The following is a 15350-nucleotide window of genomic DNA, read 5'->3' as shown; positions in this document are numbered from 1 at the left end:
AGAACCTCCAACAAACCAACACTCCTCCTAACCACCAAACTAGTAGGCCCATTTTGATATGTTTCTACAATTAATTTATTTTAAGCTTGTAACACCCCTAACCCGTATTCGTTGCCAAAATAGGGTACGAGGCATTACCGAATAATGCACATCATTCAAATATATTAATGCATTCATTATTTTTCACCAACATTCACACTGTCCCTTATAAGGTTCTACGAGACCTTAAAACATGCTTAAGAGTGGTTTGGGACTAAAACAATCACATATAAAAATTTCCAAACATTTAGAAAAATTTCATGAAATCATATGTCACATGCCCGTGTGAATAGGTCGTGTCACCAGACACGCCCGTGGTGCAGGCCGTGTGAAAACAGGGCATACATACTAACTTGTACCACATGGTTGAGGACACGCCTGTGTGCCAGGTTGTGTGAAATCTAAGGGGGCTACTGACTTGGGTCACACGGCTGACCACACGCCCATGTGCCAGCCCGTGTGCTACACACGGCCAGTAGACACGCCTGTGTCTAGGCCGTGTTAAAACTGTAGGGTATACTGACTTTAAATCGAAGGGTACCCTAGGGGACATGGCCATGTGTCACACATGGTCGAGCCACACACCCGTGTGCTCAACCATGTGGAGTGAAAATAGACTTGGTTTAAGTCACATTTCTCACCCTCCTCAAGCATACCTAAACCACATCAAATTGCATCATTTCTAAACATATATAGGCAGCCAAAACATGCCAATTCACACACATATCATACCATCTATTACAAACCATTTCAATTACTCAATTTCACATTCAAAACATGCTAAATCATTATGCCAAAATCTTCACAACTTATCTAACTTCTAAATGTATCAACTCATTAACATATCCTCTATTTCAAGTCACATAACTTACCATGTTAAAATTTCAAATCAAACCACAATATGCCAATTTCCAAGTATTAGTACATCAATTACCAACTAACCAAATAAATGGCACACATACCAAAACAAGCCAACACTTAGAACATTATATACATCACATATACCATTATCAAGAATATAATTCAAGCCAACTTAAATAGCCATATACCAAATTTACAAGCCAAATCACATGGCCAAAATCATAACTCAAAACATATCAAGATGACACTAGCCTATACATGCCATAGACCAACATATACAAAACTTCCAAAAATACCAACGAGATGATCAATAGTGCGATGACGTATTCCTGATGATCCTTAAGTCCAAGCTAGCTTCGATAATCTATAAAACATGGAAAGAACACACAAAATAAGCTTTAAAAGCTTAGTAAGCCATATACAAATAAAGCTATCATATAAATCACCACATTTCCATTACTAGGCCAAGTACAAGTAAACATAAATATATACTCAAACCTTTCTCTTTGAATACATATTCATTTTCTCATGTAATTAATCAATTACTTCATTTTTCAATACTCGTATAAACTTTATACGTACCTGAGTCATTTAACTCATTAACACATTCTTTCTTGAATTGTCATTGCTCGTTGAACCATTTGGAATCGTTAAGGATACTCGGAAATCATATAAGCTCATACAATGCCATATCCCAGATATGGTCTTACATGTTATCACATATTGATGCCACTATCCCAGACAGAGTTGTACACGTAATCAATTAACAATGCCAATGTCTCAGACATGGTCTTACACGTAATCTCAATACAATGCCAATGTCCCAGACATGGTCTCACATGTAATCACATCTCGATAACCTAATGTCATGACATTCATATCCTATACTATTCCTAAGGTTTGTACGGGACTTTTAGATATCGTAACTCTGTCAATTCTTGTTCGTAGTTGCTCGTTTATACTTATTGTAATTCAATGACAAATAACACATATCTAATTCAATTTAAAAGCATGAATTTGCATATGAACTTACCTTGTAGTCGAAATAAATGGACGGGGTCAACTATTCGATAACTTTCGTTTTCCCCTGATCTAAATCTAATTTCTTTCATTCTTGATCTATATACATTCAAAATTAACCCTTTTATTCATCAATACATTCAATTTCATCCACAAACACATATTTAGGCATTTTTACACTTTAGCCCTAAACTTTCACATTTCTTACAATTTAGTCCTTATTTCACAAAATCGCAAATTACACAAAATTTAACAAAACCCATGCTTGGCCAAATTCTCTATAGGTCCTTAGCAGCCCATATTTTTTTGTTTATTTCACACTTTAACCCCTCAATTTACACTTTTCTCAATTTAATCCCTAATTGATATTTTTATTTAAAATCACTTTACAAAACATGTAAAACTATCAACAATTATTCATTTTTCATCATCATCTATCACAAAACTCAAGCATTTATCAATGGCATTTTACAAAATCATCAACACTTTCAAATTTTGAAGCATGGGCTAGCTAGAACACGAGGCAACGATCACAAAAACATAGAAATCATTAAAAACTGAGCTGAAAACATACCTTAATCAAGCAAGATAAGTGTCGAAACCTAAATGTTCTCCAAAGCTTTATTTTCTTTGTATATTCGGTTATGGGAGGATAAAATGATGATGATAATTCAATTTGTTTTAGTTTAATTAACTTAAATTACCAAATTAGTTATTTAACATTAGTTAAAACCATTACAAAACACATAATACAAGGCCATTTATGTCCATCACCACTGTCCTTGGTCTAATTACAACATAAGGACCTCCCATTTAATAAGCCATAACAATTTAGCACTTTTAACTTATAGCATGCTACTTTTGCATTTTATGCGATTAAGTCTTTTTTTCAAATTGAGCTATTAAACGATAAAATTTACACACGAAACTTTCACACATAATCACATACTGTAACCACCAAAAATAATATTAAAATAATCTTTCAGCCTTGGATTCGTGGTCCTAAAACTACTATTCTGATTTAGCAAAAAACGGGTTGTTATAAAGCCCGCTGAACAGGCATCAGGCTTAAGTCAGAAAAATACCAAAATTTGCCAAAGATAGGGCTTGAAATTGGGACCTCACACACACACCTAGAACACTTAACCACTGAAGCAGATACACAGTTGTCACATTTTAAGAGAAAAAAAAAATAAGAATTTTTTAGCGTTACAACTTACCCCCTAAAAGAAAATTTCGACCTCGAAATTTTCCTGATCAGAACAGATGAGGATACTACTGATGCATCGCATCCTCAGGCTCCCATGTGGCCTCCTCAATGCTATGGTTCTGCAACAGCACCTTCACTAAAGGAATAGACTCTTCCCAGAGAACCTTTACATCACGATCCAAAATCTGAACTGGCTTCTTCTCAAAGGTCAAATCTGGCCTAACCTCAATCTCCTTAACAAGGACAATATAAGTAGGATCAGAGCGGTAACGCCTCAACATCAAGACGTGGAATACTTCATGAATACCGTCTAGCTCTGAAGCTAACTTTAACTGATAAACGACCAGTCCCACTTAATTCAGAATTCAGTAAGGCCCAATAAACCTAAGGCTCAACTTGCCCTTGCGATCAAACCGCAAAACCTTCTTCTATGGTGAGACATTAAGAAACACAAAGTCCCCTACAGAATACTCAATCTCATGTCTCTTCAAATTAGCATAAGACTTTTGTCTATCAGAGGTAGCCTTTAGACGATCCCGAATTAGTTGAACCTTATCCTCAGTCTCAAAAACCAATTCAGGACCTAGAACCTGTCGTTCATCCAACTCAGTCCAACTTAGAGGAGTACGACACTTACAACCGTATAGAGCTTCGTAAGGTGCCATCTAAATACTCGACTAGAAATTATTATTGTAGGCGAACTCGGCTAACGGCAAGTAATCCTCCCAACTACTTTGAAAATCAATCGCACAACTTCTCAAAATATCCTCCAGTATCTGAATCACTCTATCAAATTGACCATCAATCTGAGGATGGAACGCAGTACTGAAGTCCAGCCTTGTATTGAGGATGCAACTCTTTCCATAACTGAGACGTGATGCAAGGATCCCTATCCAAAATGATTGAAACTGGTACCCCATGTAGTCTCACTATCTTAGAAATGTAGAGCTTCGCCAACTTTTGAAGAGAATAGTCGGTCCTAACCAGAATGAAGTGCGCAGACTTGGTCATTTGATCCATGATGACCCAAATAGAATCCTTCTTTGTGGGTGTCAAGGGGAACCCACTAACGAGTGCATTGTTACTCGCTCCCACTTCCATAGTGGAATCTTAACCAGCTACAGCAAACCTGAAGGTAACTGATGCTCAACCTTAACCTACTGGCATGTTAGACATTGTGCCACAAAATCAGAAAGCTTCTATTTCAACCCCGACCACCAGTACAGTTCTAGAAGATTTCAATACATCTTATTACCATCGGGATGCATAGCATAAGGGCTACTATGCGCCTCTCTCAGAATAAACTGCCTTAGATTAGTATCATTTGGTATACAAATCTGACCACGAAAACAGAGTACCTCATCATTATTTAGCCCAAAGCCCGTAGTGCTTCAACTCTCAACCTGACGAAACCGAAGACCAAATGATTCATCTTCTAACTACGCATCCTGAATCTGTCCAATCTGAGTCGGTTTAACCTGTAGCTTAGCCACTAAACTTTCGTAGTCGAACAAACTAAGTCAAGTGAACATTCCTCTTAGATCAGTCATGACCCTACGGCTCAACGCATCGGCCACCACATTAGCCTTGCCAGGATGGTACTCAATAGTACAGTCATAGTCCTTAAGCAGATAAATCCATCTACGCTGCCTAAGATTCAACCCCTTCTGAGTCAGAAGGTACTTAAGGCTTTTATGATAAGTGTAGAAAATACACCTCTCACCGTATAGATAGTGTCTCTAGATTTTCAAAGCAAAGGCTACGATGGCCAATTCCAAATCGTGCGTCGGATAGTTTGCTTCATGTGTCTTGAACTGACGAGACGCATATGCCACAACCTTACCATCCTGCATCAGAACACAACCCAAACCCACATGCGACGTATCACTGTAAACCACAAACTCCTTTCCCAGTTCAAGCTGTATCAGAACAGGAGCCTTAGTCAGAACAGTCTTCAGCTTCTCGAAGCTCTCCTATTGCACATCAGTCCAAACAAACAGAACACCATTACATAGCAGCTTAGTTAAGGGTGATGCAATCAGTGAGAAACCTTCCAAAAATCACCGATAATAACCTGTTAAACCTAGAAAACTATGAATTTTTGACACATTCTTTGGTTGTTTCCAATCCAGTACAGCCTCAATCTTTCAAGGATTGACTCGAACCCCCACTACGTGCCCCAAGAAAGTGACTTCAAAAAGCCAGAACTCACACTTACTAAATTTAGCGTAGATCTACTTCTTACGCAGAATCTGAAGCACAACTCTAAAATACTCATCATGGTCATCTTCAGCCTTAGAGTATACCAAGATGTCATCAATGAAAACTACAACGAACTGATCCAAATAGGGTTGAAACATTCGGTTCATCAAATCCATAAATCTAGTCGGTGCATTCGTCAACCCAAACGACATAACTAGGAACTCGTATTGCCTTTATCGAGTCCTAAATGCAGTCTTATATATATCCACTTCTTTAACCCTCAACTGGTGATACCGTGAATGGAGATCAATCTTAGAAAACACAAAAGCCCCTCGGAACTAATCCAATAAGTCATCGATCCTCGAAAGTGGATACTTGTTCTTAATGGTTAGCTTGTTCAACTATCGATATTCTATACACATCCTCATGGTCCCATCCTTCTTCTTAACAAATAGAACCGGTGCTCCCTATGGAGACATACTAGGATGGATGAAACCACAGTCCAAAAGTTCCCACAGTTGAGCATTAGCTTTGTAAACTCCTTCAGTGCCAAACAGTAGGGGGCGATAGACACTGGAGCTATACCAGGAAGAAGCTCAATCCTAAATTCCACTTCTTGATTCGGAGGTAAACCTGGTAGCTGCTGAGGAAAGACGTCTGAAAAATCCCTTACAGTTCTGATGTCCTTTACAGTAGAGTCCCCAGAAACGGAAACACTAATATAGGCCAAGAAAGCCTCACATCCTTTATGAACCAGTTTCTTAGCCACCAGTGCAGAGATCACATTAACCAATTAACTTTGACGTTTTCTAATCATAACTACCTCAATATCCTCCTCAGTTCTCGAGACGACCCTCTTAGTCGCACAGTCGAGACTGACATGGTGCTTGACCAATCAGTCCATACCCAGAACCAAGTCGAACTCCCCAAATGATAGATCCATCAGATTAGCCAGAAATACTAACCCTTGAACCTCTAGCAGAACATCTCTATACAGTTTACTAACCTGAACCGATTGCCCCAATAGACTCATTACAGTCACCTCATTAGAAGTACTCTCAACCAAAATCCCCAAGTTTCCAGACATAGTGCTAGCTACATAGGAATGTATGGAACCTATGTCTATCAAAGTAAAGTAAGGTACATCATAAATTAAGAACGTACCAGTAATGACGTCTGGAGCATCTCTGTCCTCTCGGGGATAAACAGTATAAACAAGAGCAGGTTGCCTCACCTCAGTCTGTCCAGCACCTTTGCTAGGTTCCCTCTGTCCATAGCCCATACTGTTACCACCCCTAGCATGACCACGACCCCTAGGTGGCTGTTGAACTACCCTCTGCAGCTGTACAATACCAAAACCCGGAGCTTGCACCTAATCGGCCCTCAGCGGACACTTCTGAATGCGGTGCTCTAATGACCTACACCTCAAACACACCCAGTCCTCCCCTAACACTCGCCCTGATGGCGTCTACAATAATCTCCACACAGCTGCAATCTAGTAGGAGCAGCAGGGGGCCCAGCTTTAATTAGCCCATCAGTCTTGGCCTTTTTCTTAGGCCTCTGTACTGAACTCGAGGGCTCTGAATCCCTCTTGTTCTTGCCTTTCTTATGATCTCTATTTTGGAGCTAAGCGCGCTTAACCTCTTCGATGATCTTCGCCTTCTCTACCAGAATAAGGAACTCTCGCTCCCTCTGCAAAGCTATCAGCACCCTCAGATTATCCCTAAGGTCATCCTTAAAATAGACACATCTCTCATATACAAATGCCACCATACCTCACGCATAGCGGCTTAGTCTTAGAAATTTGGCCTCATACTCGGCCAGTGATTGGTCTCCCTGAGTGAGGTTTAGAAACTCACACCTACGAGCATCGATATAATTGGCTCCCATATACTTCTCTTGGAAAGCAGACTTAAAGAACTCCCAAGATAGATGATCCAATTGAGTGCCCTCCTCAACAGTCAACCAACACTGATAGGCCTCATCGTGTAGCAACGAGACTACACCCTTCAATTTCTGCTCAAGGGTACAGTCCAAATCATCTATTATTCTTTTAGTAGCCTCTATCCAGTACTAAGCCACATTAGGGGCTACTCTAGTGACACCCCTAAAAAGTTTAGCTCTATTGGACTGAAGTCATTCCGTAACCGACCCTTGGCCCCCAGATCCAGTACTAGGCCGGGCAACCCTCTCCAGCATCCTTAACATATCTTGGGACAATGCGTCGTCCCCGGCCATGCAATCTTGAGACCCAGTCTCAGTAGCAGGTAAAACCGATGTCTTACTCGTATCCAAGTTCAGCATGTTGCCAAGAGAAGAGGATTCATCTCGGACCCTCTACGGCCTCTACCTCGGCCTCTAGTACCACGTCCACGGATACCTTGTGTGCTCATGTCTATTTAGATTTATCTCTATTATGAATTTTATGAATCAGTTACAGTTTTCGTATTTATTAACAGATGTTTTATGTAAAGCAGTATCATAAATTGAGAGTTTTTTTTTGCAAGTACAGTCTCTATCAGTTTTAGTTTCACTAAAGTTTCAGTATACACTAACCAGAGTGTTTTCAGAATAGACTATCTATAATACAATAACAGTTTATCAAAATACTTTCATGATCAGTGTTAGAGACTCGATGTACCACATTCTCAATCAAATTATTTCAATCATTTGGAAATCGACTCTTAAAAACCAAGTTTTAAAAACCCAAAATCCACATCCTAGTTTTTCAACTTGGCTTTGATACCACTAAATGTAACACCCCAAACCCGACCTAGACGTTATGGCTGAATATGGCGATGTCACATGAAATGGAATTTGAAATCATCAAGTTAAAATCTTTTCTATTTATTAGCTCTTATTTATCTTTCGTAAATTTCAAAACTATTGCCTCGTTAAGTTGATTCGCTTTAAAAATATATTCTATAGAGGAAGCTTTTAAAACCGTGATATTTTAAGAAAATCACTCACATTTAAGAAAAAATCGTTGTTTTTAATTAAACTGGGTTTTCATTGAGTTTTGCAGTTTAAAAGTCTATAAAAACGGTTAAAATCCAAAATTAAGGCAAACAGTCCAAAAGTCCCAAATTACATCAAAAATACCTCAAAAAACCAATAGGAAATGAAAAACCATAAATGAAATTTAAATAGTTAAATAATCATCTGGTCACCATTGAGCCCTCCGCCGCACTGATCTGTCTAAGTCTGAGGATTTCCTGCACAGATAAAATAGGAAGGGGTAAGTTTACATAAACTCAGTGTGTAATCCCCACAGAAGACATACATACAGTCAAACAACAGATATCAGTCAAATGCAGACTAGGCCTAAGCCCATTATAGATTTAGATACAATTTAGACTTTAGCCCATTCAGATACAGTCTTAGATATAAATTAGGGCCTTAGCCCATCTCAGGTACATTATGCATACAATAACAAAAATCAATATCCTACACACCAGCTCTGACCATCTCTATGGTAATATAGTCTGGTTTACACCCTAGTCGGAATAGTGGTTTCAGGACCACAAATCAGAGTAAAAAAATATTTAATATTATTTTCTATGATTATAACATGTGAATTGACATGTGTGAAAGTTTTGTATGAAAATTTAATCATTTGTGTGCTTGATTTGATAAAAGGACCTAATCTCGTAAAATGTAAAAGTGGCCTTCTATTTGTTAAAGTGCTAATTTACTATGTTTTATTAAATATGGGGTCCTTATATTGTTATTTAACCATTAGCTTAATGGATGGACATAAATGGCCTTATGTTTATTGATTAAATGGTTTTATAACAAAGGGTAAAATTGGTATTTAGTTAATATGATAATTAAAATAAAACAAAAGCTTAAAATTTGGTTCATTATCCATCATATGGCCGATTATATCAAAGAAAAGAAAAGAAAAAGAGTTGTTTAGGGTTCAACACTTCTAATCTTTGATTAAGGTATGATTTTGATCTATTTTTGATAATTTCTACGTTTTTTTGATTGTTGCTTAGTGTTCTATCAAGCCCAAGTCTCAATTTCTTATTTTGTTGATGATTTTGAAATATTCCAATGATGAAATTGTGAGCTTTGTGATGTTAGTTGTTGGAAAATAAAAGATATGTGTTGGATTAATATATTTTGTATTTGAATTTTTAGTGAAATTTGTAAATTGAGGGACTAAAATGTGAAATAAATGAAACATACGGGCTTATATGAACACTATGAGAAGTTGGCCTAACATGGGTATATGCAAATTTTGTGTATTTTGCATTTTTGTGATTAGGGATTAAATTGTCAAAATGTGAAAATGTGAGGGCTAATTTGTAAAATGCCCTAAATATGTTTTTGTGAATTGACTTGAATGATTGGTGAATAAAAGAGTTAAAGTTGAATTTATATAGATTAAGAACTAAAGAAAACGGAAGTAGATTGGGGAAAGTTGAAAGTTGTCAGGTAGCCAATTCCGTCTATACAAATCCGTACCAAGTAAGTCCATATACAAATGATATGTTTTGAATTGAATTATTATCAATTATATGTTATTGAACAATGATGAATGAATATATGAGTTGAGAAAAATAAGACATCCGACAAAGTTTTGACAAAATGTCGACATCCATAAAGCTCCGTACGAACCTTAGGAATAATTAGGATACATATGTCATGACATAGGATCCAATATGTGTTATCGTCTAAGACCACGTCTAGGACATTGGAATCGACTTATGATTTACGTGTAAGACCATGTCTGGGACGTTGGCATCGTATTTGATTTCGTGCAAGACCTTGTCTGGGACAGTGGCATTGTAACAACCCAAACTTGACCTAGACGTTATGGTCGAATTTGGCGTGTCCACTACAGGAAAACAGGTCTTTAGCGGCGTTTTTAGCGGCGTTTTCTCAAAAAACGCCAAAAAAAATTGTAAAACATAGAGCAATAGGCGTTTTACCAAAAACGCCGCTAAAAACAGAGCAATAGCGGCGCTTTTGGTAAAATGCCGCTAAAAATAAGAGCATTAGCGGCGCTTTTGGTAAAACCCCGCTAAAAATCGAAGCATTAGCGGCGCTTTTGGTAAAACGCCGCTAAAAATAAGAGCATTAGCGGCGCTTTTTGTAAAACGCCGCTAAAAATTGAAGCAATAACGGCACTTTTGGTAAAACGCCGCTAAAAATCGGAGCATTAGCGGCGCTTTTGGTAAAGCGCCCTAAAAATCGGAGCATTAGGGGCGCTTTTGGTAAAACGCCGCTAAAAATAAGAGCATTAGCGGCGCTTTTGGTAAACGCCGCTAAAAAGTTTAGGGTTTACGATTTAGGTTATATGATTAAGGGTTTAAAGTTTATGAGTTACTATTTTAAGGCTTATGTATTATGGTTTAAGGGTTGGGGTTTATGATTTAAGGGTTAGGGGTTAGGGGTTAGGGGTTAATACTTAGGGGTTTTTATTTTGTGGTTTAAGGTTTAGGGGATATAGTTTAGGCCGGTACTTTAGTAGGGGATATCATTTAATGGTTTAAGGTTCAGAGTATTGATTAATTAGTGTTATTATTTTGTGGTTTAAGGATCAAGAGATATAGTTTAAGGTTATGATTAATCTATACATTTTGTGGTTAAGGCTTAGGGGTTATTATTTTGTGGTTTATGGTTAGGGATATATTTTAGGGTTTAAGGGATATACTTTAGGGATTAAGGTTATAGGGATATAGTTTAATGGTTTAAGGTATAGAGTTTTGATTAATTAGTGTTAATAATATTAAGTATTTTGATTAATTAATAATATTATAAAAATATAAAGGCTAAATGATATTAAAGTTTACCGGCGTTTTATTGAAAAACGCCACAATTATCCATGGAAGCAAAATGCTGTCGTTTTATACTTTGTTGTTATTTTTATTAGTGGCGTTTTATGAAAACGCCACAAAATCTAAATTTTTTAACTAAAACGGCGTTGTTTCTGTGTGGCCCGAAATTGCTTTACTCTTTGCCAAAGTCAATTTCTCCAATTTCCCCCAACTTCTTCTCCCCCAAATTTCCCCCAACTTCTTCTCCCCCAAAATTTTTACCCTAGTTTCCCAATATCCGGTGCATCTTCTCGGTTTTAGAAGGAAACAAATCAACTGTCTCTATAGATGAGTGGGGGCATCTTCTTAGATTTAGCTTTTTCCATGGATTCCCAATGACACCCAAATTTTACAAGGTATGTTTTAACGTCTTCCTGCTTTCTGGGTCTTTCTGCTTTTCTTGTTTCAATCTTCCTTTCTCTCCTTATTTTATTTTGCTAACATAGGCAAAACCTTATCAAGCTTGTATATTTCTGATATTTTATTATTGTTTTGAACAGGACCACAACCCACTGTTAAGGAAAAGATTAATGCGGCCTGATGGTACTTGAATGTTTCTAACTTGCTAAATGCTTGTTTAATTAACTATGTCAATGGTGCTTCTAGTTTTGAGATGCTTTCTTTTGTTTTTGCCCCCTTGATCTACTCATCGTCTAGGTAGTCATGTTTTAGTTGTGTAATATTAATTAATTGTTTTATATAAATTTTGATGTCAGTTGTTAAATCTCCATTAATGAAAGTCTTAGCATAGTTGGTAAGAGAGGAGGTTTGAGTTTTAAGTATCTAGATTCAAAATTCAGTATATAGGGTATCTGAATCCCACTATGAGTTGCAAGTTTTAGTTCAATTACTCAGTTGTAATTTAGATTATTCCAGTTTTTAGTTTGTTTGTGCTGCACTGTAAAAATTTGATTCTAAACTTTGTGATTATTAAGACATATTTGTATTGGTATTGTTGTGATTTTAAAAAATTTGGTTAAATCTAGTACGGTATACTTGTGTGTCAGTGAGGCTTAGATTTAAACATGATTCTTCAAATGTTGGTTTCATGGTATTGTTTCTTGATGTGCCCATTCTTTATGCTATGGCATTTAAAGAGATACTATTCTTCTTCCCTCAATAATTTGCTGTTTATTCACTAACTGCATGCAAACCTAGTTTAAGAAGCAGCTATTTGGATGAAGTGACACCATGTGTTTTATGATATAAATAGCATCATGCATCATGGGATACAACTTGTAAGACATTAGTATCATCTGAATTTCACATATTAACATAAGCATAACTGGGCAGATGTGGAAAAAAGTTCTGATTCAACTTTCTATTAGTATAAGATCTAAAGGGATACTTAAAGAAGCTACAAAGCAACTCTAACATCAAATTAAATTTACTGGAAATCATATGTATATATATTTTACTTTTTGTATACTCGTGTAAAAATAGATTTAATTATTTTATTTATTTCAATAAAATTAAGTAAATGTGTTTATTGGGAATAGAATTTCATTTTTCTTTTTTACTATGTAATGATTAGGAATGTGAGATATATATATGAATAGATTCAAAGTTTGTACACAGTTTAATAACAAAAAGTTACTTTTAACATTAACATAACATACTTTAAAAAATTACCCAAGTTACCTCAAAATCAACCCTGAATTGAAATAAAAATACCAAATTCAAAATATTTAAACATATAAATATATGTGATTATCAATGTTTGATGAAAATATATTTAAAATAATTAAATCTATTTTCATTTTTCTTGTTAGTACTGGGTGGATTAGTTCATTCATGTAGTAGATATTTGATACAATGGTTAACATAATTGAATCAATGCACTTAACAAGATATTGATTAAAATTTTAAACCCCATTTTAATGGTAAAATATCATGGTGTCATGGGGTTGCAAATGCTGGTCCTCATCCATTGTTCAAAGTTCATAAAGTTAGAAACGTCTAATGAAAATTTCTTGGCCAATCAGTTCCATTGGCTAGATGGTTTGACCCATATTATCAGATCTGTTTGTTTTTAGCCTATTGTCTGTAATGTCTGTCAATGAGTTTCTTCTTATAAACTTCTTTTGATTCTTAGGCTCAGATGTGAACGACTAAAACATTTGCTTCCCCCATTTTCTTTTTCCTATTATATATATATATATATTTTTTAACACTTAACTTAGGTTGGAAACTTCTCTTATTACATTACTTGTTAAGGCTAGAGGCCAAAGTTTACTTCTTGCTAATATCAACAATCTTTTACAACAAGATTTTGATGTGCTGCAACAATCTGTTGACCAATATTTTCATGATTAGCTTTTGCAAACACTGCAGCTTGTAAACTTTTACTTATGTCTAAATATGGATGTCATTTCTATCCCTTTTTGTATATCTAGGAAAACTGACATGAAGTTTATTTTGACTGGATTATAAATATATGTAATGTAAAAACATTTGTAACAACTACTGCATATTTTTGGGCTGAGAAGTTTATTTTGACTGAATTATATCGCAAAACTGACATGAAGTTTTACTAAGGATTACTCACATTATGCCTTATATCAATTTTCAATTTAGATGGTTGTAGTTTGAAGATGATCTATTTTGGTACAAATCAGTTGGATTTTGTTGACATTTAATTTTTAAACTTTTTCAGGGTCATTCTTCTGTATCTGTTTCTGAGGCGCAAGTAAGTTTTATTATTAATTAATTTTACATTTATGTTCTGTGTATTGAATCTAATTTGATAAATCAATGCATTCCAGGGAGCAATTGAAAAAATGATCAGCCATTCAGATTGATAATTTTTGTATCAGTTTGTTAGCATCCTTATCAAGTACCAAATGCCTATCTGTTACTTCTTGTACACTGCAGGTTGGTTATATAATTCCTTCTTGTTTGGGTTATTCTGTCAAGATTTACTTAGTATTTGAATTAATTTTGTACAAAAATATTTTTTTGACTGCTTTTAACCAACACCTAATTTTTTCTTCCCTATTGTTGTACTATGACGATTGTTAAGAAAATTAATTATTACTATAATAGCTATATGAAGTAATATATATGAAGTAAAATTATATTGTATACTAAATATGGTACATATACTTTAATTCCTTGTGTTTTGACTTTTAGGATATAGTTCCATGTGTCTATATTAGTGAATTAATGTTGTATATGTTTCAGTTACTGCTTCCTGCTCCTCCTGCAACTATTGGTTCAACTGAAGCTACCATTTAATCTTCGAATTAATATTTGGTACTGATATAGATAAAGTTTTCATATTTGCTTAAACTGAAATATATTTGATGCTACTCTTATAATCTTACATGTGTCTGTATTAGTGAATTAATGTTGTATGTATTTCAGTTACTGATTCCTGCTCCTCCTGCAACTATTGGTTCAACTGAAGCTGCCATTTAATCTTCGAATTAATATTTGGTATTGATATGGATAAAGTTTTTATATTTGCTTGAACTGAAATATATTTGGTGCTACTCTTATAATCTTACATGTGTCTGTATTAGTGAATTAATGTTGTATGTATTTTAGTTACTGATTCCTGCTCCTCCTGCAACTATTGGTTCAACTGAAGCTGCCATTTAATCTTCGAATTAATATTTGGTACTGATATAGATAAAGTTTTTATATTTGCTTAAACTGAAATATATTTGGTGCTACTCTTATAATCTTACATCTGTTCTAGGTACTATCGAGCACCTGAATTAATATTTGGTGCAACAAAATACACCACAGCCATTGACATTTGTTCTAGGTACGTATAGGTTTCGTTGCTAAATTTTTTTCCTTATTTCTATGCATTTTCACTTTAAATCACTTAACAAATATTACTTTTTTGACTCCAGCCTCTGTTTGCTGGTGAGAGTGGAGTAGACCAGGTACGTTTTATTTCAAAATTCTAATCAATAATAGTTTTATAATGATGATTTTGGAAAAATTAATATTTTGGGGTTGCGATTTTGTAAAGATTTAATTGTTGGTTCTGTTTGGAGCAGAACTATTTTGTTACCAAATTAATTTTAAATATTTGGTTCAACTTATTTATTATTTGATTCAGCTTAAGTTTGAATAAGTACGAATTAATTTTATTACCATGTAGCTTGCTTGTCCATTAAAATTACAACAATGGCTGACCTTCTCTCCAACCTTATTTTAAATATTTTAAAGATTCA

General features: G+C 35.4%; 1 long non-coding RNA gene across 1 annotated transcript; it reads left to right on the top strand.

Annotated features, from left to right (window-relative positions):
- Window positions 1-11601: 11601 nt before the first annotated feature.
- LOC107907014 (uncharacterized) lies at window positions 11602-15066 on the top strand. Its single transcript, XR_005900176.1, has 7 exons — window positions 11602-11703; window positions 13817-13849; window positions 14344-14415; window positions 14527-14598; window positions 14710-14781; window positions 14864-14932; window positions 15024-15066. It is a non-coding gene; the product is annotated as an uncharacterized lncRNA (long non-coding RNA).
- Window positions 15067-15350: the final 284 nt, after the last annotated feature.

Source organism: Gossypium hirsutum, chromosome A08, assembly GCF_007990345.1.
Source record: "Gossypium hirsutum isolate 1008001.06 chromosome A08, Gossypium_hirsutum_v2.1, whole genome shotgun sequence".
In the NCBI taxonomy this organism is placed as follows: domain Eukaryota; kingdom Viridiplantae; phylum Streptophyta; class Magnoliopsida; order Malvales; family Malvaceae; genus Gossypium; species Gossypium hirsutum.
The sequence above is the reverse complement of the archived record's forward strand: the minus strand, read 5'-3'. Positions and strand labels throughout refer to the sequence as shown.